The 24,020-nt window shown below is 39.3% G+C and overlaps 1 long non-coding RNA gene across 1 annotated transcript in view; it reads left to right on the top strand.

The window, feature by feature from the left end:
* Positions 1–9,194, top strand: part of LOC140225688 (uncharacterized) — a 91,373-nt gene extending 82,179 nt beyond the window's left edge. Inside the window, exon 3 of the long non-coding RNA XR_011900663.1 lies at positions 7,780–9,194. This is a non-coding gene — a long non-coding RNA (uncharacterized lncRNA). The remainder of the gene's footprint in view (positions 1–7,779) is intronic.
* The last annotated feature ends 14,826 nt before the right edge of the window (positions 9,195–24,020 follow it).

The following is a 24,020-nucleotide window of genomic DNA, read 5'->3' on the forward strand; positions in this document are numbered from 1 at the left end:
ACCGGGAAAAAAGAAGGATGAATACTTGCTATTTTTCTTGTGAAATAGTGTTTTGTCAGAAAAAAATAAACAAAATATCGAATCGAGATACGACTTTTATACTTTTGACAGCAGCAGACGGGTTTCGATATGGAGAACCAGAGACTTGGCAAAAGATGGAGACCGGTGGGTGACACAGGAAAGACAAGAGGAACCGAGCTCCCTAATGAAACAAGCGACCTACGGGTCCCAAAGGTGCACCAACAATCGACTCGCTGAACGATGTATCGATGTACTATCGATAATTCGGGTTTGGTTCACCGGGAAAGAACCCTTGTTCGATACCTCGCGATCAATTCGGAAGTTTCCTGGAGGCAGCTGCCGGTACGAGAGCGTTAGCGTTGCGGGGTGCCTGGCCGCCCCGGCGAGTCGGTGACAACTTAATTTTGTCGGCACCGCCGAGGTGCCGGTTTAGCAATCGAGAGTTGCAATTCAATTACGCAGAAATAGTCTCGTGACGGTTGAATCTAAAATTACTTCCGCCGATGCAACGAGGTGAGCCGTTAAATAGGGTGAAAAGTGGGTTTTGTTTTGCAGAGTTTTGCCAGAGCGGAGAGAAGGGTTGGTGTTTGTAGAAAACGAATAAAATAACACAGTGGTTACATTAAGACGGTCTGAAAATCGTTTTTAAGTAGAAACCAGTGGGGAAACACTTAATATTAAGGATATCGAAAAAAAATTCATAAATGAACCACCAACCTTTGAATTTTCTAATCATAACAACAGAACGATCTTAAGTGGGCAAGTGGGGTCCTCTAAGAATTGCTTCGAGTAGTGATCAGGGAGTATATCTCCTTGAAATGTGCGATTTTATTTGATTAAATTGCTATTACAAATTGTCTTTTAATCGTTTCCTCCAAGATTGCAAAATATGCAAGGAAGTGAGTGCGCCTTCAATTTTGAAGTTATGCAACTTATGATACCAAAGGTAGACTAAGAAGACAAAAGGGATATGGATGGAGGACTCCTATTGGAGGAGCAGGCGCATGGTTGCAATGGACATAGGAGGTAGGTAATAGCAAACTAACGGCAACCGGCGAGAGACCCGCTATAGTTAGTCCATCATTAACCACCTTCGTCTATTAGAACCTCCCATTTCAACCAATAGCATCGCTTTATACACCCTATGCCTCCTTCGTCTATAGCTTTGTCTATCAATTTCAACAATCACCCCAATGCAATCGCTCGGCCGGTGTAATCTGATGGTAATGCAACCCCCTGCAACGGCACAGCCGGCTGATTGTTGAAATTGATAGACAAAACGATAGATAAGACTAAAGGAATACGGAGGGATACTTCTGTTGGAAGCGGGTGGTTGCAATGGACATAGGAGGTTGGTAATATACGAATTAACGGAAACCAGCGAGAGACCCGCTCTAGTTAGTCCATCATTAACCACCCTCGTCTATTAGAACCTCCCATTCCAACCAATAGCATCACTCCATACTCCCCATGTTTCTTTCGTCTATAGCTTTGTCTATCAATTTCAACAATCAGCCCAATGGCACGTCTCTCCAGTGCGCAGGACGGTTCTTCTCTCTTTTCGAAAGTTGACAAGATCCCTCTCGTGGAAATTTTCGTGGGGGATGAGACAACGATGGAGAGAGCGGCGCGCTGGTGACAATGAGAGTGACAATTCTAGAAACCATTGTGTCTCAATTAACCTCCCTCGCCCCTGCCCCTCCGCCGCGAGCCCCCCGCCCCCCGCGATTTCCTACCCCCCGCCGGTCGTGGGCTTACGACGCAACCTCCTGGTCGGAGTAATTACAGTTTTTAATAAGACTCTTGCCGTCGGATTAACGCAACGTTTCGGGGGAGACCCTGTTGCCGTCCGTTGAACCCGGAATCTAATACTGTGCAGTGGCGTGGTGTGCTTTGCGATGTATCGATTGTTATGCCATTTAAACCTATGGAAAAGTATCGATAGACAGGGTGTCCGCAGCGAACACCTTAATAATCGATTATTAACCACAGCTTCAAATGGGGAAATATCGATAGATCGCAAAGCACGCCACCTACTTGGGGGAACCAATATGTAAATATTATAGGAACTTCTAACACTATTAGCATGTACACTATATAGGACTTCGGCCATAATTCTGTCCAATTGTGGTTCCACAATGTAAAATAAATAATAAATAATTCGTTTAATTGAGAAAAAAAAAGCACGCCACGCCACTGATACAGTAATGTTGTGTCATAGGGGCTGCGAGGAAGGAACTGAAGGAGACGTGATCATAGACGCTTTTTAAATGGATTCTTCCCTTTAGGATGGTTTACACTGTGATTAAGAGAGGTTAAGGTGATGCGATGGACGCCATATTTTGTGTCAGAACGGCATGCGGTATATCGCATCAATTGGTTCCATTTTTTCAGCTACTCGTCATTTTTCTTTAATTTTGAGATCGCAATTCTGTTGTCAGGAGACTATAGCACTCACTTACCAATTTTAACAAAGAAATTCAACGTGATAAAGGCGTGTTTTTTTAGAGAGAAAATATCGCATTCGAGTGCAGTTTCCATATCAGTGTCGAATGCGATGTTTTCTCTCTATAAAAAACACGCCTTTAGTACGTTGAATTTCTTTAAAATTGGTAAGTGAGTGCTTCAGTCTCCTGACAACAGAATTGCGATCTCAAAATTGGAGAAAAATGACGAGTAGCTGAGAAAATGGAACCAATTGATGCGATATATCGCATGCCATTCTGACACGAAATATGGCGTCCATCGAATCACCTTAAATGAGATCCACCATAAAACGGACAATTTTTGAAAACCTCGGGAAAATTTTTCCGAAAATTTTTCCAGAGGCGGGAAACTTGAATCGGCTAGTTGTGCTGGTACACCGAGTTAAAAAACACAGTTATTCTACCGTTACAAGGGTAATCATTTTACAAGGGATTCCACGGAAGTAGAACCGTGGACTTTGATTCTTGTAACGATGAGCACGGTGATATGACCGTGTTTACCAAGATATTACTCTGGGCACAGACATACTATTATGAGCATGGTTATGCTACTGGACTCATCAATAATATTACCAAAATTCACGGTTCCACCACCGTGGAATCCCGTGTGACATGATTACCGTGATAACCGTCGAAACCGTGTCTTTCTTCTCCGTGTCGGAGAATCGTGTTTTGATGCTTGATGTTTGCAGATAACCTAAAAATAATGAGATCCGTCCAAACAGCAACTTTCTACGTTCAATATTAATCGAGATATCGCGCTTTGAAGAATTCAGCTCGTGACGTCATCCACCGTGGTAGTGACATACCTGGTTTAACACCTTTCGTTTCTTCTACCTTCTTTCATCCAAGTTACACGTTGAGGAACCAGTACAAATGTGTGTTTCTTTGACTGATGAAAGCAATGAGGAAGAAACCAAGGGGTGTCACCACCGCGCTGTATGGCGTCATAAACTGAATTTTTCAAAGCGCGGTATATCACTTTATGTTGAACGTGGAGAGTTGCTGTTTGGACAGATAGAATTATTTTTAGGTGATCAACATGAATCAAGCATCAAAACACGATTTTGTGACCGGCGCAACTGAACCATTGAGATACGTCCTCACGTCAGAAGGGTGACGTTTTATGGCGTACGCAGATCGAGGATGTAAAGAGAGAAAATGAAGGAGTAGATGATAGGGAAAGAAAGAACAGAGTAGAATTAGAGGTAGGATAAAGAGGAGAAAGATAAGGAGAAGGGTATAATATTCGAAAGTGTGAAAATCGTTATTGTCTTTAGTTCCTCTTTTTCCTCATACTCACTTTACAGATATAAACATAATAAATTCCTCTCCGCGACACAACAAGGACTTCTTAAGCTTATCTTAATGACTTTTTAATGCAAGTAAGCTTAACCAAAATACTGAAAACCTGAGGAAATAACTATCAAAAAGGTCATTAATAAGGTTACAGGAGGGTCCGATTGGCTTTAGTCAGACATAAAAATCGCTGAATTCGCCGAATCTGTCTTTTCACACGTACCTGCATTTTTCCGGGGTGAAAAACCAGAGACTCACGAGCGCTCCGAAAGCTGTCGACATTATGCTTGCGCACAACTTTAAGCTCCCAACATTGTGTAACTTTTACGCAGGCAATGAATAACTTGTTAATGGTGCTAAGCCGCTTAGGGCAAGGAAACAATGACTTCATCAGCCTGTTTCCAGAGTCGAATCCTTTCCAGGATCTCTTCATACATTCCCTTCTTCATAGACTCCCTCCTATCGGTTATAAAACTTCCCCTTTTTTAAGGACCCTTTCTCCCCTTAGTATCCGTAACTCATAATACTGAGGCGTGCTTTAGAGGCACTCCGAATCACATAATAGCGTAAAATCGGTTTATATTCAATCAATATAATGTTGTTAGACGATGAAAACAAAAGAAGTTCAAAAGTTGACCGACTACTCGGGAGTTTTGAGGAGAGACAATCTAAATGTCAAGAGGAAATCTCGGAGAAATGTATTTTTGTAGACTCGTCGAATTTTGCGTTACGGCCTTAATGGATCACTGGACAGACATACCCAGACAGGTGAAAAATAAAAGTATCGAGACAGGTTTCGTGCCCGAATTGATCATTATCAACTCTAACTTTACAGACAGAAATAAGCACTTACAGTATATATCAGAATCGATAAATTCGAATGCCCCGGGCGCAGAAGTAAATAAATCTGACATTTCTCGAAATAACGTTTTTTCCCGGAAATAACGCACATCAATACTAAAGTCCCGGCCAATCGTTTTTCGTTGTAATGTTTCTCGAAATAACGCTTTTCCGGAAACAACGTTCCAATTTTAATTCCTATTCGGAAATGCTATGACAAGATAAGACTGTAGCATTAACGTAAGTTAAATTGACTATCGAGCTTCTAAATATACTTAGTTTTGGAAGAAGTAGTCAGCCTCAACGCCGTTTCACGAATTTCCATGCTGGAAACTTTTTTTTTATAATTGTCAGACGGCTCGCCAAACTTGCCCAATAATAATTATTCATTTTTATCTAAAGACTTCAAGATGGTAGAGAAATCGGTGCATCACAAAAATACGTTGTTCATAAAGAAATAAATCAAGACCAAAAAGATTTTCAAAAGTCAAACAAGTCTTAATATTTGGATTGCATTTTGCAAAAAGGAGCCAAGAGCATTTCAATGCTGCCGCGATTGTGCAACTTAAATTCTTTGCAATAACATTACTAACATCATGCAAAAAGTTCAATTTACAAAGGTGATTTTCGTCTAGAATTTATAGTTTACTGGGAGTAAAGGTAAAACTTGTTTAGAATGATTAGTTTATATGCAAGGTAAAAAAAGTTGCACAATCTTAGCAAAGTTGGAATGCTCTTGGTTCCTTTTTGCAAAATGCAATTCATTTAGTCTTATTCAATGACCCAACAAAGATAATAGACATAATATTATTTGTACAATTGGACTGCATTTTGCAATTTGGACCTATAAATTCTGGCTCATCTGAAAAAACACGTATGTGCATAGGGAAACTAATGGTACATACATTGTTTTTAAACCGGGCCGGAATTTATAGGTCCAAATTGCAAAATGCAATCCTACTGAGATTCAACATTCATAGTGTGTCCTAGAAATTTCGCGATTTCATCGCTCGATTATCATCTTCTCCTCTTTAAAACTCCTCGTTCTAACCGTTCCTTCGTTACTCTTCCAACGTTGAAGCGTTACTCTCCAACATGAGCCCCGGAAAGTATGGCGTTACGTGGACAAAAGGGCTCACGTGTAGACAGATATCGACGGTGAAACTACCAAACCACGTATCTCGGTTTGCGACGTCGCAGACTTCCTGTCATACTTCATATTTTAAATGAAAAACTACTTAACGTCCAGTCTTGAAAATTTCTGTGATTTTTCCTCTTCGTGCGGAAAAAATTCTGTGAAAATTTCAAGGAATGATATTGATTTGGTCTACTTCAAAAAAATAAAATGTGAGCGTAGATTTTTAAACACCGCAAACGAGATACGTGGTTTGGTAGTTTCACCATCGATATACGCTTTTTTGTCAGTAGAACGTCGCGTCGTCCTGTCCATTCGCTGCTCAGCGAAGAAGTTTAACATCATTCTCCCTGAGATAAAATAAACTCGTAGCATGGCCCATGACACGACGACAAGTTATTTTTCCGTCAACAGTAATTTAATTTCCCGATGCACGGAGCGTAAGAAATGTCTTTTGTCAAATTTACCCCCGAGCCCTCGTTGACGCGACGACGTCGTTCCTCTAACGTAAAAACGTATCCTAATTTCCGCGTGAGCCCCGAAAATCATTGGTTTATATGTAAGACAGGGCTCAAGTGAAAATCGATGTACGCCTTTACGCCAGAGAGGCGACATTTGATTCACCTGGGCTGCTCGAGTGCCTGGTCCGGAATAAAGAGAGACGTACGGCAACAGTCATCTAAAAATATGCTCAAGTCGCGTTAGGAAAAAATGAAACCGGTGTCTTATAGTCGGGAGGAATTCCTGTTTACGACGCGGAAAATGTGGGAGCAAATATGACCGGGTCCAAAGACATGAGGGAACCCTGGGCAAAAAATTCTGGAGAGCGATTTTGAGCGAATAGGATCCAAGACAGAAGAAACGTCGGAATGCTCTTCGAAGGACGACTGAAATAAATGAATAACGGAAAACCTACCTTGAAGAGACTTCTCAGGAGGAAATTAAAAGTTTTCGTATCCTAGAAGCACACCAAAAAAACAGGTGCTCTTTGAAAAACGTTTTATCTTGCTCTTTAAAAAAGCGGATTTTTAGGGAATAATTGAAAATCGTTTTTGAAAAATTTCAGGATACGACGTGGGCATTCTTAGTTTTGGGAAACTAATTGTAAATGTTTAAAGGTTTTTTATATTACTTTTGGTTTTAGATGTAAAAAACGAAATTAAAAATGATTTTGACAAAACTCTATTTTTAGAAAATGGGCAAATTTTTGATGATTATTTCTATGATCATTTGAAATATAACTGCATAAAACCTGTTGAAAATGCTTTAAAACTGTTTGTCCTCGGATGACTTTCAACGTTTCAGATATATTTTTAAAATGGGTAAAAAATTACTTTAAAAAGTTTAAAAAACGGAAAACTTTTGGTAAAATGACATATGAGCCTTCCAATGCTGCTAAGATTGTGCAAAAAAGCTCTCTAGTAATAAATAACATATCCGACAATTCCGCTATACATTTTTCCTTAAATATGCTCCAAGTTTTTCCTCACTATTTCAAGGAAGTAAGTCAACTATGAATGAATTTCATCAGCCACAATCGCTATGAAAAATTGCAGAATCTTAGAAGCATTGCAAACCTTATACGACATTTTCCCGAAAAATGCCTCAATTTTGAGGCGCAATTAGCGCAAAGCTGCCGGCGAAATAGAACACTGTTCTTTAAACCGGTGCGCATTCGTGTTTCAAGAAGCAGCCAGCTTTTGGACTGGGGCGGTGTGAATTCAACGACGCTACTTTAAACTAAAGTTTCTGCACTTGGGGTTCATCCCTCCTGGCCTTCCGCCCCCTACCCTCCCCCCATTACACTCTCATTCAAGCGTAGAGACTTCAATTTCCTCATCTCACTTCGAAACCAACGCTCGACGCCTGCCTGTGTCTTTGTTTTATGCCGGAACGATGGAAGATACTCGATAGCGAAAAGTTTGGTAACAGACGCATGTTATGTTATGTATGTTGAGAGTTAATTAATAGATGAATGTTTGTTTTTGTCTGTTTTAGGTGATTGTGTTCTGTCGGGGAGGTGCATCTTGGATGTGGGTGTATTGTGACGAGCGCTCTCTGCAAGACTTCGCATATGATTTGGGGTACTGAAAATGTTTACTGCATACGTGCTTGCGACATTTTGAGGGACGTCCAAAAATACTTGCCAGAAACGACTTTGTGTCGCAGTGCGGCAAAAAGAAGCCAGCAAATACTGTCAAATACAGAGGCAGTAAACTGCCGTGTTTAGTAAGAACACCGTATGAGCCATCAGGTGTTGCCAAATTTCCTTCGATAAAATACGAATTTTCCAATAAACTTACGCATATTTTTCTTCCAATTTTTCAAAAAAATTTGTTCAAAATTTCACCCAAAGTTCCTATGAAAATTTCAAGGAGAAATATTCATAGCTTTCCGCAACAACAGCATTTTATCGAGGAAAATTTGGCGATTCTCGAATGTTCATACGGCGTTTTTTCCATAGCACGGTAGTATAGTATTTGGATGTATTTAAATAAAAAAGAACTATATTGAATACACCTACTTGAACCCTAACATGCATGTTTTCTTGTGGATTTGAAGGGTCATGTCAGGATTGATTTAGTTCGTAGGTTATATATTTTTATTAGAGATATTCAACGACTTAGGCTATTTTTCCTATTGATAAAAATACGTCCATATTAATAGCGACACCAGACTGATAGTCTGAGCGTTGTAATCGGTGGAAGCAAACTTTAACTTCTGAGGTCAACGCAAATGAGCTAGAAATCGTAGTTCCTAACTGCAAAATTTAGTCCTAATTATTTCAGTTTTTGTAGTTCTAATTCTAATTTTTGGTACTAGCGCAAGCTCTAATTTTTTCGGAGAATGGCAAAGTGTTTTGACCAAGTATATTCTTAAGTTTTCCAAAATAATCTATTTTATTGGAAGAAATTGGGCAAAGTTCTAAAGCTCATATACTGCGAGCTACATTAAGACAGCTGTATACTACAGCACTGCCGAGGACGGCATATGAGCCCTCTGACGTCACCAAATTTCGTCTGATAAAACACGACTCATCGAGGAAAACTTTGATTTTTTTCCTTCCAATAATTTACAGAATTTTATTGGTGCTTTGATCTGAAGTATGAGAACATTTGGGTTCAAAATATGCATAACTTTCAATGAAATAAATAATTCATTGGCGGTAATTTGCGTCACTCGTAACCCAATGGCACGGCATCAGTATCGGAAAATCGTCCGGCGTAGTGATACAACTATTTGACCCTTGGTGTGGTGGATCGGTATCACGACTATTTGAAGGCGTTTTTTGACGTGAGAAAATCGATGGCCAAGGAACAATACCACTTATCGGTGAACTGACGATTATGCAGGAATAAGAAAAAACTTCGCAATTTTCGTAATTTTGAGGTTAGATTCTCAATTGTTTTATACATTACAGCGTGATCACAGCGCTCCAATGAAGAACTGGATACAACTAATAGCATCATCTTACGTATTTTAAACTCTAGAATGCGGCAAAATTGCAAACTAATTTTTGTTGAAACTCTCCAGTTAGGCAGTATTGTCCCTTAGCTATTGATATTCGAAACTTCAGTCAAAAAAATATAATTTATCAGGATTCATTCGGTGACATTCGGATGCCCATACGTTGCTCTTCCTTCGCACGGTAGTACAGGTCTGAACGCGACTTTCACCAATAACGACCGTTGTAAAACACGGTGGCGATTTCAGCAAGTTGACAGACTCTGTTAATACTTCATTTAAATCCCTTTAATATATCGATTCAAAGCAATACAGGATGTCTTACCTAGAAGCGATTGTTTAACATACGTTTCAATATGAAAAAAAAACCATCGCTATTAATACTTCATTTAAATCGTTTGAATAAATGTAGTCTCGGTAATACAAGCTGTATCGCGCAGAATCGATTGCTTAACATGCATTTCAATGGGGAAAAACAGTGTTGCCAACTTGCAAAGAACGTAAAACATTAATTAATTCGCGAGTTCGAGATCAAAGGAAGGGTCGCGGAACATTTTGATTTCTTTGCATTCATGCTCGTGAGCCCTTGTTCACCACCTTCACATCCGGTCTCAAACTTCCGCGCTTAGTTTAATAAATCATTCGGGGGACAAAAGAGCTTAACTGCATTTTGAGATGAGCCCGAGAATGCGTTAAGTTACATGGACGGTAGAGTTCATTGCGAGGTGCGTTTACGTCCTTCTGTTGGGATGGCGACGAGTAAATTGCTCGCTTCATCTCGGATGAAAGTTAATTGGATAAAAGGGCACGGGGGAAGGGAGGTTGGGGTGGTTGTGCTCGCTTTACGCAAACATTTCAACGCGGGCCAATTTCTTGGGTCGTCGTGTTCTGCCGTGCTAAGGAAGAACGCCGTATGAGCCTTCAGGCGTTGCCAAATTTCCTTCGATAAAATACGAATTTCCTGGTATACTTATGAATATTTCCCTCCAATTTTTTAGATAAATTAGCTCGCAATCTCACCTGATGTTCCTGAAAATTTCAAGGAAATAGATTCACATCTTTCCTTAAAAATAAACATTTATCGGAGAAAATTTGGCAACTTTCGAATGTTCATAGGGCGTTTTTCCTTAGCACGGCAGTGTTCTTCTCGCAAGGAGACAGCGTCAACTCCCGCCAACTGAGTTTGCCTGACCCCGTTGTCCTACCGTTCGTTCTGCCGTGATAGCGAGGAGAGCAGTAAGTGCAAAAATGAAGTTTTGAGAAAACGGGCTCAGAAGCGTCTGACCGGAAAATTTTAGAGGAAAACTCCGTTCTTTGTCAAATTGCCACTAATCACCAGAAAGACCCTTAGAAGTCGTTTGGATACTTAAGAATCGACCGATTTTATTTCAATTACATGAAAAAGGGTACCATTCGTTTTCATGTTAGGCTAGTGTCAGGCAAGATAGCCGTAAGTGTTATCTTCTGCATGATTTCATGGTTGCGTTTTAGGACACTCAACAAAATCACAAAATTGAAATTAAAATTACGTACAATTTTATCTGTATTGCTTTATCCCATAAATTGCGTAATGAAAGGCCCATCAGTCGAGATGAGCATTTTGTTTGTTGATTACTTGAACATTTAGCCAAAATTGCTAAAGAAAAAATGTCTTCACCCTTTGACCAACAGTTATCATTTGGCAAATCTGAGCGTTGACTTTTGAACGTAACTTTAACGCGGTAGGGAGGATAACAGTGCGCGGATTGTAATTGGACCGCGTTTGGCGGAAAGGAACCAAGCCACATCAGCTCATGCCAAATTTAACTGGGCAATTTAATTTTTACCAAGAGAACGTTTGTGCGAATTCCTTCGGAAATTTTAAGAAATCGGCTTCTCAAAATGCTGTAATTTCGCTGAAATTTGCACAAGAATCCGCACAACCGTTTTCATGTAAAAAATTTGATTGCTCGGTTCAATTTGGCAATAGTTGATTTTTTTTTATTTGCATAAGAAAATTGTACAAAATATACTTTTAGACTTCAGAAAAGTCTTTTAAAAGCTTATCCTAACTGTTTAAAAGTAAGATTAAACTAATTCTAATTACATTTTATAAAAATAGTTAGTTAGTTAGTATAGTTAGTATAGTTAGTTAGTTAGTTAGTTTTAAGACATTCAGCGTCTGAGGCTATTAACGTCTTTACAGATAATTTTGAAAATGGGAGTATATACGTAAACTTAGATTTTTAAATTAAGAGAGGTGAAGAGTTTCAGAATTTTGGTGGTAATATTGGGTTCATCGCATGTAAGTGGGTTTGTATTTCTGTTGATTGTAGGTGAGTAGATCTGTGATTGGAGATATCTGAGCTGCCTTTACAGTATTAAGGAGAATATGTATAAAGACAGAATTACTTCAAAATAAGAAGTCTTTTCGATTTATCTGTATAGATTGGGCGACTGGACTCGGTCATATCCCGAAGAACCTCTGATCACATCCTAAGAGCGTGGAGAGGCACGTATGGTTTAGCTAATTAGGAAAATTTTGGCTATGGTTGATGTGGCTTAGTTCCTTTCTGCTTAACGCGGTCCAATTATGCATTGTCTCTGCATCGCGTTGACTTTTGAAAAACAAATCTGGGTTGAAGGAATAAGGTTAAGGCCGACACTCCCGGAAAATTGGGGGGAGGGGGAGAATTTCGACAGATTCCCTAAACTCCCTCAAGGTTTAAGCCATTCCAATCACCCGATTATTCCCACCATCGCGGAGTCCACTCTCACCTCCACCGGGCCATTACCCGTAACGAGATCCTCTCACTTCTCCGCCCTCGAAGAACTTGTTAATTATCCCCGCGAAGCAATCTGCGATCCGACATTCCGGGTCGGCGGCCCGTGACAGATGGTGGGGGGGGGGGGGGGGGCTCCCGAAATCCCGAGTTTCCAGGAATTCGCCCCGGGATCCGACCGTTGACGCATCCAAAATCGCCGCACAGTGGTTCGAGTTGATAGGAGAAGTCGAAAGAGATCGGAGACAATATCGTCAGCTCCCGACCAAAGTATCACAAGCGCTATGCGACGTGAAAAATTTTTGCCGCCACTTTATTTTTTACAGAGGAATTATAGACCGTATCCGATAACGGTTCGATGTATCGTGTGGTTCAAAACAATAGAACATAACCTCAAACCGAAACTGTGTGGATTTAAGTTGGAAAAGCTGGAAATGAGAAATTTCCTGACAATTTCACTTTGCATTGGCACTTGGTACTCAAAAGAATAAAAAATCTGTCACAAAAGACCCGTTCTCTCAGATTTCTGAATTTACTTTTGAGGCTATGTTTATGTTTTGAACCAATCGATATCGATATAATCTCACCCGACTGATGTATCGAATACGATCTATTGGTTGAATCAGTTTGAAAATTTTACAGAATTTTATCGGCAGCACGAAGAAAATTCGGTGAAATTTTTGGACAGCTCTGTTGAACAATGTCTCTGTAAAAAAAAAAAAATAAAATGGCGGCAGAAATTTTTAAACGTCACATGGCGCTTGTAATACTTTGGCCGGGTGACGATCTGTGGTTTCACCGGTGTTTCTTTACGGAAGGCGGGAACTCTTCGTGCTAGGGATGAAGATCCTATGAAAATTTCAATTTCGCTTAATTTTCTCCGATAAAGGATTTATTTTTTAAAAAATGTATGAATATTTTCCCTTTAGATTTTCGAATGACTAAAAAATAAAGATTTGATCAGAAGAGATTTGACAGCGTTTGAATAATCTTACGGAATGTTGATCGCGTATCAAGAGCTTCTTCGTTCATATAAAACGTAAACGTTTTAAGGTGGAGCTCATGTTTTCCTCGTAACATTTGTTTTACGGAGCACTACTGTAAATTTAATATATGATGGTGCGATCATCACAATTTGCGGTTTTAGTACAAAAAAAAGTTAGGTACCACCTCACTCCAGTGAATTAAACTAGAAATTATGAAATTTCAACTTTATTTCTTTCTATCCTGGACGATGACAATACTTCCTCTACCCACGAGCAAAACGAGAACGTAAAAATAGGGTAGATTTCACCATACTCTGACACAGTGAATCGAGTATGGTAATACGTACCAGACTCTATATTTGCGTACACCATATTATGGTTAGTATCACCAGAGTTTTCGTGAATAATAATTCTGGTTATTTTTACTAAATAAAATCACCGAGTAAAAAATCAAATAGACTCATAGCAGATGTCGCCATACTTTCTTCCAGTGCAAGGTTGCCCGGTTTCGCCCTAAAATGTGGCAAATTTCAGTGGATTTAAATCTGATTTACGGCACTATCTGGCAATAGCCCACCATTCTCGATGCCACGATCCACTGTGCGCCTCCTCCCGCCCGTTAATTTCTTGAGTGCGCCGCGAGCGAAACGGCATAATTTCCCCGGGAAAATATTTATTATTAAATGTTATTAATTGCGTTATAAGCCTTTATTTTCAGGGCGCCCCTCCTAGCCCCGGGCCGGAATCCTCTTCACCTCACGGGGACATCCCGTTGATGAGGGCCAAGGATTCCGAACCGGGAAGATGAGCGTTTTCGCGTCGATTTTAATAAATGTTTAACAGCCTCACGATCCGCGTCTCCCAGGCATTTCCCTACCCTCCTCTCCCGAAGAGGAGCGCCGTGTGAGCATCCCAGCGTTGCCTGATTTCCTCCGATTAAATATTCAATTTTTGGAAATTTGGTGGAAATTGATAATTTGTAGGTGTCTAAAATTTGATGAATTTCGTGTTGCTCGGCCTGGTTACACGCTTAAATTTCAATCAAATTCCGATCAAAATGATGACCAAGATGGCGGTCGGGAGTTATCTAGATTGATCAGTAAAATTAATTAAAACAGCGAGTTGATTGAAATAAGCGTGAAATAAGCACGGTTGTGTGGGAATCAGATGAAAGATAAGCCCGGCACAGCTCCATCATCTACCATCAAATTTTAGCAGGCCGCAGAAATTTTATGGTAGATAGTGCGCACCAGTCACCATTTGATCGGAAATTGATGGGAATTCGAGCGTGTAACCAGCACATTAAACACGGGAAATACCGTCGTGCTATGGAAGAACGCCGGATGAGCCTTCAGACGTTGCCAAGTTTCCTCCGATAAAAACCGAATTTCCAGGGAAAATTGCGAATATTAATTTCCAAAATTTTCAGACAATTTTGCACGCAATTTAATCTAAAATATCTGAAAATTTCGAGGAAAAATATGCATAAATGTTGTCAAAAACACGTATTTTAACAAGGGAAATTTGACAACTCTAGAATTTACATACGGCGTTCTTCTTTAGCACGGCAGAATAAGTATTACAATCCTAACTAAACTCTCAACTGATTTTGATGCCAGAGGTTACAGTATAGTTGCACCGGCCAGAGGAATGGTTGAGAAAGCTGAAAGTATGGTTGGATCAATCATACCTCTAGTAGGTGCAATTACTGTAATATCTGGCGCAAAAATCACGTAAGATTATAGTCGGGATTATGATACTTTTTTCCCCGTAAAGGAAACTACCGGGTGAACGGAACACGACGATACCCTTGATTTATAAATTGAACGATTATTGGAAAAGATATGACGATATGATCTAATCCTCTAAAAGATGTGTTTTTAAATGGAAAATGCCTTCATATGACGTCACTATCTAGGCAGTGTATTTTTTCACTTTTAAATCTACTTTTCTATTTCCCATATCAGAAACAAATTATAAAAAATTATAAAAAATCAGCTCATTTCCTTAGAAATCTCGGATAAAACGGAGAAAATTTTGGGTGCAAATTCTCCATTTAGGGGAACTCTTCTTGGTAGGAAATTATATCCGATATATTGTGCCAATATGGGGGGGGGGGGAGCAGAACATGAATAACAAGTAGTGTAAACAAAAAAAAGTTGAATAACGCGCCGATACCAAGGTCTGAATCAGTTGAGAGTATACATCAATTTTGAACACTGAATAAAAACGAATAGATACCTCGATTGCAAAGTTGGATGATTTCGAAAGCGCCAAAATAGCATTTTCGGCCACTTCCGCCATCTTGGATTTTTGAATTTTGATAATTTGAATCAAAACTCCACTTTCATGTCAAAAATCCCCCCTAGCGACAAGTTACACAAAAATCGATCGATTGGGAACCTAGATTGCATTTCAGACCACATTCTACATCTTGGATTTTTGAATTTTAAAAATTTGATTTAAAATTCAAGTTTCTTGTCACAATTTGCCACTTTGTACCAAATTTCACAAAAATCTATCGTTCATGAGCGGCATAAAGTTCGATCAATAGGATATCGCGCTGTGGTATACAATACCAGTCAATTTACGTACGTCAGTGCGCCTTCAATTGCGTCTGATACTGTGCAACACATCCGAGGTGGAATAGTTGCTTGGAGCGCCTTTGAGATCAAGATTATCGCCTCAACTTGATGGCAGAAAATCACGATAGCATGCCGCCGATATTACACTCTACCGCGTGCGCAGTTACACAATTTCTCATCACTGACTATGAGGTCAAAAACATTCATAGCTCAATTTACAATGTTTCAAGTTTTTCACAACCAGTTTTGTGCCGATAAACGAATATTCACATCATCAAATCTGTCATAATTTTTCGGAAGATAAGACGAAGAATCTTATTTTAATATTTCATTCAACTCTGCTTGTACGTCCTCCTTAAAGAGAGAAACAGAAGTATGCGTAGCAACCCTTAAACGATGACTGCTTCCGTAAAATGTTTTACAGGTTTCTAATCACAAGATTTTATTTTAGCCACGAGTTAATATGATCCCGCAAGTTTCCAGGAAAAGGTACAACTTTCGCGACGGCCCTTTTCAGATATATTTGTGTGAGACCTTGAGAAGAAAAGTCGTTCGACGTTTGCAATACACACAAAAACCCGGATGTGTTGGCATTTTTTGAGGCAGTGCAGTCCTCCTCTTTCCTCCAAAATTTCCGCGGTAACAATAAGAGAAAAGTGTTTATTTCCTCTCACGCTAGAGCGTTTCTTGACGTACTGAGGAAGAACACCAACTGAACCTTTGAACGTTGCCAGATTCTTTTCGATAAAATACTTTTTTTAGAGGAAACTTCAGAGTAATTCTCTTCCAATCTTTCAATGATTTTCGTTCGCAATTCAATCTAAAGTATCTATTTTACGAAACTATGGAAATATATGGTTTGCTGAATTAACAATTAAATTTGTAAAAAAATATGTCCGATATGTTTCAAATGTACATTTTACAGTTAAGAGAAGCTGCTTTAACCACGAGGGTGGTTGAATTAGAATTTTTAATATTGCAAAATCTACATTGAAACGTGTTGGGCTTTTTTTTAACTACAAAATTTTAATAAATCAGCAATATGGTTTTTTTCCGTGTTCATGACTTTTTTTCAAAAAATAATATTTTATCAAGGAAAATTTGGCAACGTATGAACATCCATAGGGCGTTCCTCAAAAAGACGACAGCTCAGCACCTAGCTTACCACGGCTCAATCCGAAATGTGTCACTCTTCCCCGGTGTGGATTTTGACGCCAGCGGCTCGGGAACGAATCGAAAATCAAATTCGCCCTCATTTCACGCCCCCCAGCTGGTCTCTGCCCGGCAGAGCCCAACCCCGCAACCCCCCCAGGAAACATCACCTGTGCCGGATACAGAGCAGGATTTCAGGCCGACGTGGTGACGCGCAGTTGTTCTGTGGTGACAAAAAAAAGAGAGAAAAAAAAGGAGAGGAAAAAAAGAGAGGCAAAAACGCGGGAAAAAGGGGGAAAATCTATACTCGGTGGAGTATGTCACGTTCCGGGGGTTAAAATTTATTTTCCTGCTTTATTGCCGTGTTTATTTTGTCGAGGAACGAGGGTGGTTTTCCTTCGCCCCTCCCGACGGCGCCTTGCCGCAAACACCTCGCCCTGGAAAAATTGTTTCCAATATACCGATGGTCGAGCGGGCTTCAGTGACGCGTCCGTTACGATGAGCGGTGAGGATGTGTGTGTGTGAGTGTGAGTTTCTTCATTTATTTGCCTACGTCCAGTCTTGCCGAGTGGCCTTTCTAATTGCAGCATATTAGGTCAAAAGGACACGAGTTCACTTTGTGACGAAATGAACCAGTTGCAAGCTTTAGTTAGAGCAAAGAGAGGAGTTCTCTCTAATGGAAAATGGCTAAAAATCACGATGAAGGCATCGAGAAAGTCTGAATTACACTCCCAACATCACAATCCACGTAAGAAATTTGCGTTTTTTAAAGTTTCTCGCTTCAAAAACGATACTCGGCACAGGTGAACATGTCGGAAGAGGAGTCGTTCCATTCAACCCTTGCGCACTAAGATGCCACCTACGCAATATTCAACAAGGTCGATGCCAACCCGACAAAATACATGCGACGAGACAGGATTCTATCCGCTGGCGTATTTAAATTTACATATTCCTCGCGTTGATAAAGACCATGGTGCTTCCTCGCGATTTGCGCGCGGAGGCGTCGGCCATGTTGAATATTGTGTAGCATCCTAGTGCGCAAGGGATGCTTGAAACGACTCCTCTTACGAAATGCTCACCTGTGCCGTGTAATGTCGTTTTTGAAGCGGGAAGCTCAAAAAGCGCAAATTTTTACTCACTATGAAAAATAAAGTATCACAATCTCAACTATATGTCCAGCTGATTTTGGCGCCAGCCGTAAGATTAGTTGCACCAGCTAGAGGTGCAAAGGCACCAGTCAGCTGTATAGTTAATCCAACCACACTTATACTGACTGTGCGGATACCAGCTAGGTATGGTTGATCCAACCACACTTCCAGCAGACTTAACCATACCTCTGGCTTGTGCAAACTACTATTGTATTTAGCGCCAAAATCAGCTATGAGTGGAGTTGGGATTGTGATACTTTTATTTCCGTGCAGAGTATGAAGTTAGGGGTGTATTTCAGACTTTCTTTCATGCGCTCATCGTGATTTTTGAGTAATTTTCTACAGGAGGCAACTCTTCATTTTGCTCAAGCTAAAGTTTGCAACGGGCCCATTCTAAAAAAAAAAAAAAAAAAAAAAAAAAAAAAAAAAAAAAAAAAAAAAAAAAAAGCAGTGAACTCCAACACAGTGTGTTGATAAGGCGCGTCATTAACTCGCACATATCAACCCTTTTAGTTTTCATTTACAGAGATTTCAAAATAGGCAAGTAGCACAACCAGAGAATTCTTACGATCCAACACTGCGAGGTCAACGACGCACTTAGACGAGACCGTGTATTGTGAATGTAAAAAGCCATTCGAACGAGTTTAAATTTTTTGATCTGCCCCAAGCAAAAACTTATCAGATTCTGAAAGAAAAGTGCCACGTAATAATTTAAGCGAAGAAAGAAACAATTTTGTCGAACTCCTGAAAGATAAAGTCGATTTAAAGGTATTTTGGGGCTAAAATACCCAAATCACCGGCATTATAAATCCCGTTATATTATTGAAAAGAAATTGACTCGATATAAATGCAACTTGACATTAGATATGTCTTGATTTTGTTATTTTAAACGTATTTCCATGCAAAGAAGTTCAACCATGTCCATGCTTTATTCATTCATGAATTGAAAGTAAGCAATCTACATCCCGAAAATCTACCGATTTGCCGTAAAAAATTGCAGACACTTGATAAATCAAGTCGATGCACCCACTCGTTGAATTTACCAACCGATTTCGTGAGTGCAAATATGTAAAAATCAATATGCTATAGTCATTTTGGGTGCATTTACTTTTCACGAAACAATAATAATTTCAATCCCGAAAAACCATCAATTTTCCGTTTAAATCGAAAAAATCGAAATGTGTCGACTCCCTGACGTGAACATTGGATTCTACGTGTAAAAATACTTACGTATCGTTATGCATATCAGAAAACGAGGACCAGAACAGAAACCATATGTGGACACAGTTAGCAGTCCGCGGCAACATCCATTCAACAGAATAATGGCAAAAATTAGATAGGATTTTAGCCGCTTTGCCCGCCTCTCCTCGTTATTTACAAACCGTTCCTATACTCATCTCAAAATTTTTCTCAGAGCTTTGTGTTATTATCAGCTTCCATTTAAATCCCGGTTCGATGACCGAATCGGCTGCCCAAAAAGCAAGCCATTTTTGAAAGGTTCTATGAGAAATTCGTGATATTATCGGCTCTTAGGAAATCACCCCATGGCTAAAATTGGTGGTATAAATGTTTGAGTACTTAAAATAATCGTATTCAAGAAACTAAGGCATTAAACTATGGAGTCAGTTTCTTTTTAATAATATAACGGGATTTACTCCCGGTGATTTAGCTATTATAGCCCCGGAATACTTTTAAAGCGCCTTTACTTTCCAGAATCTTGACGAATTTTTTTTTTTTTTTAGCTTAAAGGACTTAGGAGACACTGTAGTTAAAAAATATAAAGAATTTTCCATTTTGACAAAAAAAAATGTTCGTTCAGGCACACCGTGTATTGTATGGAGTACTGCTGCTATTCAAACCTTGTCTTCAGGTCATAATTCTTACAAGGAAGCCCCTTGCAAGAGGCGAATTTTTTGTAATTTCTCCCAATGTTTTCTCCGTTATATAATTGGATTGCTTGTCAAATTTTGAAGTCAAGTATATTCAATTGTAATTTATAAATTTCTTTTTTCCCCTTCATTTTATTTTTTGTCTGAAGAAGTTTCGTTGATTTCTTCGGATTTCGAATACTGTAACTTCTCTTCTATTCATCCGATTTTAATGAATGAGACCTCTTTTAATTCGTCTTTTAACGGAGAGTGAGGAAAAAATTGCTAAGTACACTCGAAACAATTTTTTTTTGAAAATTGGACGAATCCTAGCGTGACGGTGAAATGGTTAATCAAGCGTAAAATCAAGGGTGAGGGTCCGGGTCGGGTCGCTCGGGAGGACAAAAGAAACTGTCTCGGTGTCGGGACAGAGGTCCGGTGTGCGGGGAGGAGAAGGGTAAGTGGTTTTCTGTAAAAGCAAACTGATTTCTGTATGTGTTATGGTTAGCACATGGTCTAATGAGTTTTGAGGCTCATCACAGATTGCACTTACGGCTATCCTGATAGCGAAGGCTCTATCAGAGCAGTGGTACCAAATTTTGAAAAGCATAACAGGGGTGTAGACATATGTCTATGCAACGTTTTAAACGAAACGAAGGAGTAAAATTCTCATTCAAAGTGTGCCGAACTGAGCAGCCATCCTCGAATCAGTTCGCTTGCTTCTGCTTATATATGCATATTTTAAATCAGCGCTGCGCATTCTAAGGTTTTTTTTTTAAAAAAACCAAGTAAAGTAGACTCTTGGTATTCATTACACATAAACTAAAAAGCCCCAGAATGAGAAAAAACTTTAAATCATAATTATTGACGGATAAATAAACTTTTTACACGCTTTGGAAAATCTCAGAAGTTCGCGGTAGTCACTTTTCGGTAAGGAACTAAGGGACTCGGTTATTGTATCGAGCAGGGTTCGAAACGATCGCAAAGGCGGTATACTACGTATACGCGCGCCAAACAAAATACGTAGAATGTCATATCAGTGTCCCCATTTTCAACTCTTATGAGAATTCCGAACTCTTTCTGAGGATGTATCCCTAATAGAAGAGACTACATCCTCGGCCTCTATTTTCTCGTGTTTTTTTTTTCATGTTTTGTTCTGTTTCATCCTTTCCCGGTCGAACGGAAAAGGAAAGACAGGTGGCAGGGGGACTAGTGACAAGAAAATAGCGAACTTTTAAGACCCCCCATTGCTCATTTCCCTGAACAGGCTAAAGGATTCAAGATTGCGACGAAGGGAGAATTCCCGGGAGGAACTTGGTTTATGACTCAAACGCAGCTGATGCAACCGCTTGCCAGCATGAGTCGCGGCATGGTTGCCGAATTTCAGGCAAAAATTTCTAGTTTGTCTAAAAAAGAAACTAGGACAAGCAACACTTATGAACCGACAACTTGCTCGGGGCGAACCTGGCATGGTGTGCCGAGGGAATAAATCAAGGGGACTGTTACACATGGGAGGGTACACTGTGTCTCAAAATTTGATGAATGGCAAAGTTTTTGAATTGGGGTTTTTTTGCCGTTTACCCTCTGAAAATTCACACCGTGGTTCTGGAGTCCAATGGAGAGGCGTGATAACCGACAATCGATACTTTCCCATTTGAAGCTACGATGAAGAATCGGTTATTATGGTATTCGTTACGAACGCCCTGATAATCGATCCTTTTCCATAGTTTTCAATGGAAGATTAATCGATCCATCGGGAAAATCAGGGAGTCGTTCCGAATAATGGATCGTATTCGATACACCGGACAGGTGAGACTGTATCGATATCGATTGGTTCAACATGTAAACATAGCCTCAAAAGTCAATTCAGAAATCTGAAATAACGAATCTTTTGTGATTAAAATTTTTATTCTTTCTAGTACCAAATGGCAATGAAAAGTGAAATTGTTGGAAATTTTCTCATTTTCAGCTTTTCCAACGTAAATCCTAAATTTTTTTTGAGTATATATTCTATTGTTTTGAACCAAACGATAAATCGAACCACTATCGGATACGATCTATTCAAAGCAAAAGAGCGACGCAAAGACGATCGATCCACGGAAGCAATAACGGAAAACTTAGCACAGCTTTTTTTGAAACTGTATGTTTGACATTACCAAAGATACAAGCTTTTAAAAGTTATGCATCATGTGCGACCTATCGCAACACTGCCGTGCTAAGGAAAATCGCCGTATGAAACTTCAGGTGTTGCCAAATTTCTTTTGATGAAACGCACATTTTCTGGTATATTTATGAATATTTTCCTTACAATTTTTCGGATAATTTAGTTCGTAATTTAAAGGAAAGATTAAAGGAAATTTAAAGGAAAAATATTCATAACTTTCCTAAAAAATAAACATTTTATGGAAGGAAATTTGGCAAACTCTTGAATGTTCATACGGCGTTTTTCCTCAGGCAGAATAACTCACCTCGACACTGTGCGATGGCGAAACTGCAAAAACGCGTACTTACGTTTGCGCCGCTGGAGACTTCCTACACGTAATAATTTATTTTTTATTTTTACTCAACTTCATTTCTTGAAAAATCCGTAAATGTTTTTCTCTTCTCATGAAAAATATTCAACGAAAATGTCTATTAATAATTATAAATCGTTTTCCTCTTCTCAAATGAAATAAGCGCGGATATTTTGAAACACCGCAAAGAGACACGCGATGACATTCATCAACGTCATATAGATCCTATTCGCTGACGTCTGGTTCACAGCAGATCAACATTTTTTCATGTGTGAGCTTCATCGCGTCACGGCAGAGAGGAAACACGCACGCTCCTTCAATTTAGTGCATATGCAATACGCACATCCATAGAACACGAATAGTGGTATCAAAGCGCCGTTCTGCTGACATTCATTTTTACTCTAGAGCGAGTCAGCAATAGCAACAGCAGCAACAGAGGATTTATAATCAAAGTAAAGGAAGTTAAATAATATGTTGCAAAAGATGGGAGGGACAACTTAGAAATTGGCAAAATTACAAATATACAATTATTAAAAAAAAAATATTAAGTGCACAAAATTTAAGAAGTTGGCACTGATTAAAACGATTAAACGATAAACGATAAAACGATAAAACGTTAAAACGATTTTTCTATTCCGCGGCTAAAAAATAATAACAAGTTATGTGAGGACGAGGAAGGAGTCATGGCATTTTCTTCTGGGATTCTATACTCGAAAAAATAGAGAGGAAAAAAGCTAAGTTCAATTTAACCAAGACTAAAACTGATTCCCGTAGTTCTATTATTAACTGACCCTTGATTAATGTTGACAATGGAACTTTCAAACCACGTATCTCATTTACAGTGTCTACAAATCTCCAATCCCACTTTATTTTTTTAAAAGGGAACAAATACACATCATTCCCTGAAGATTTTTCAGAATTTACCTCGGACAGAAAAGTAAAAACACGGAAATTCTTAAGAGGTGACGTTGAATAGGTCTTTATTTAAAAAAATAAAGTATGAAAGGGAGTCTAAAATGCCGCAATCCAAGATACTCTGGTAGTTTCACCATCAATGTCTTTCTTTTGAATGGCATTCCATTAATATTGCACATCAGTGTTTATCTAAATTACACTGTATCACGGAGGAACAACTTTGGCTACTGTGAAAATTTTTGATTCAGGTATCTGAAGTTTTCAGTCGTACGAACTAAAATTTAGTTCAGGTAACCGAATTTTCTAAAAGCCGTTCTATGACTCGTATTCTGAACAAAGTACTTCTGTTATCTGTTCAGTTTCCACGAGTAGACCGAAAACTTTAGTGTTCCGTGCGGCCAGAAGCTCTGTCCTTGTAACCAAAGTTTTTTCCTCGGCATATATTTTATTCAGGTGTCTATTTTTTACCAAAAAATGAGGAGAGGGCTAAAGTGTGTAAAGTGTGTGTGAGCTACCTTTCTATGTTGTACCACTCAAAGTGATGCGCTGGGTAGAAATAGGGTGGAAAGTATTTTCGGATCAGCCACGCAGTCTACTCAACTTTCCTCTTTCAAGCTCTCATCAAATGTTTGAGGAGTATCCAAGAGGAAAAAATCCCTACTGCCCACAGGAGTAGCCATACTTACAAAAAAATCCCTGAATTTTTTTTAGAGATAGTGAGCAGTAGTCAAATGAAAGAAGCTTCATCGTGGTTTTCTCTAGGAAAATTGCTCCATTTACTTATATTTTAATTTAGAGTAAGAACGTTAAGTCCTGTTGCTCTGAGTGTATCATTTTAAATTGAG

Source organism: Bemisia tabaci, chromosome 10, assembly GCF_918797505.1.
Source record: "Bemisia tabaci chromosome 10, PGI_BMITA_v3".
Lineage (NCBI taxonomy): Eukaryota > Metazoa > Arthropoda > Insecta > Hemiptera > Aleyrodidae > Bemisia > Bemisia tabaci.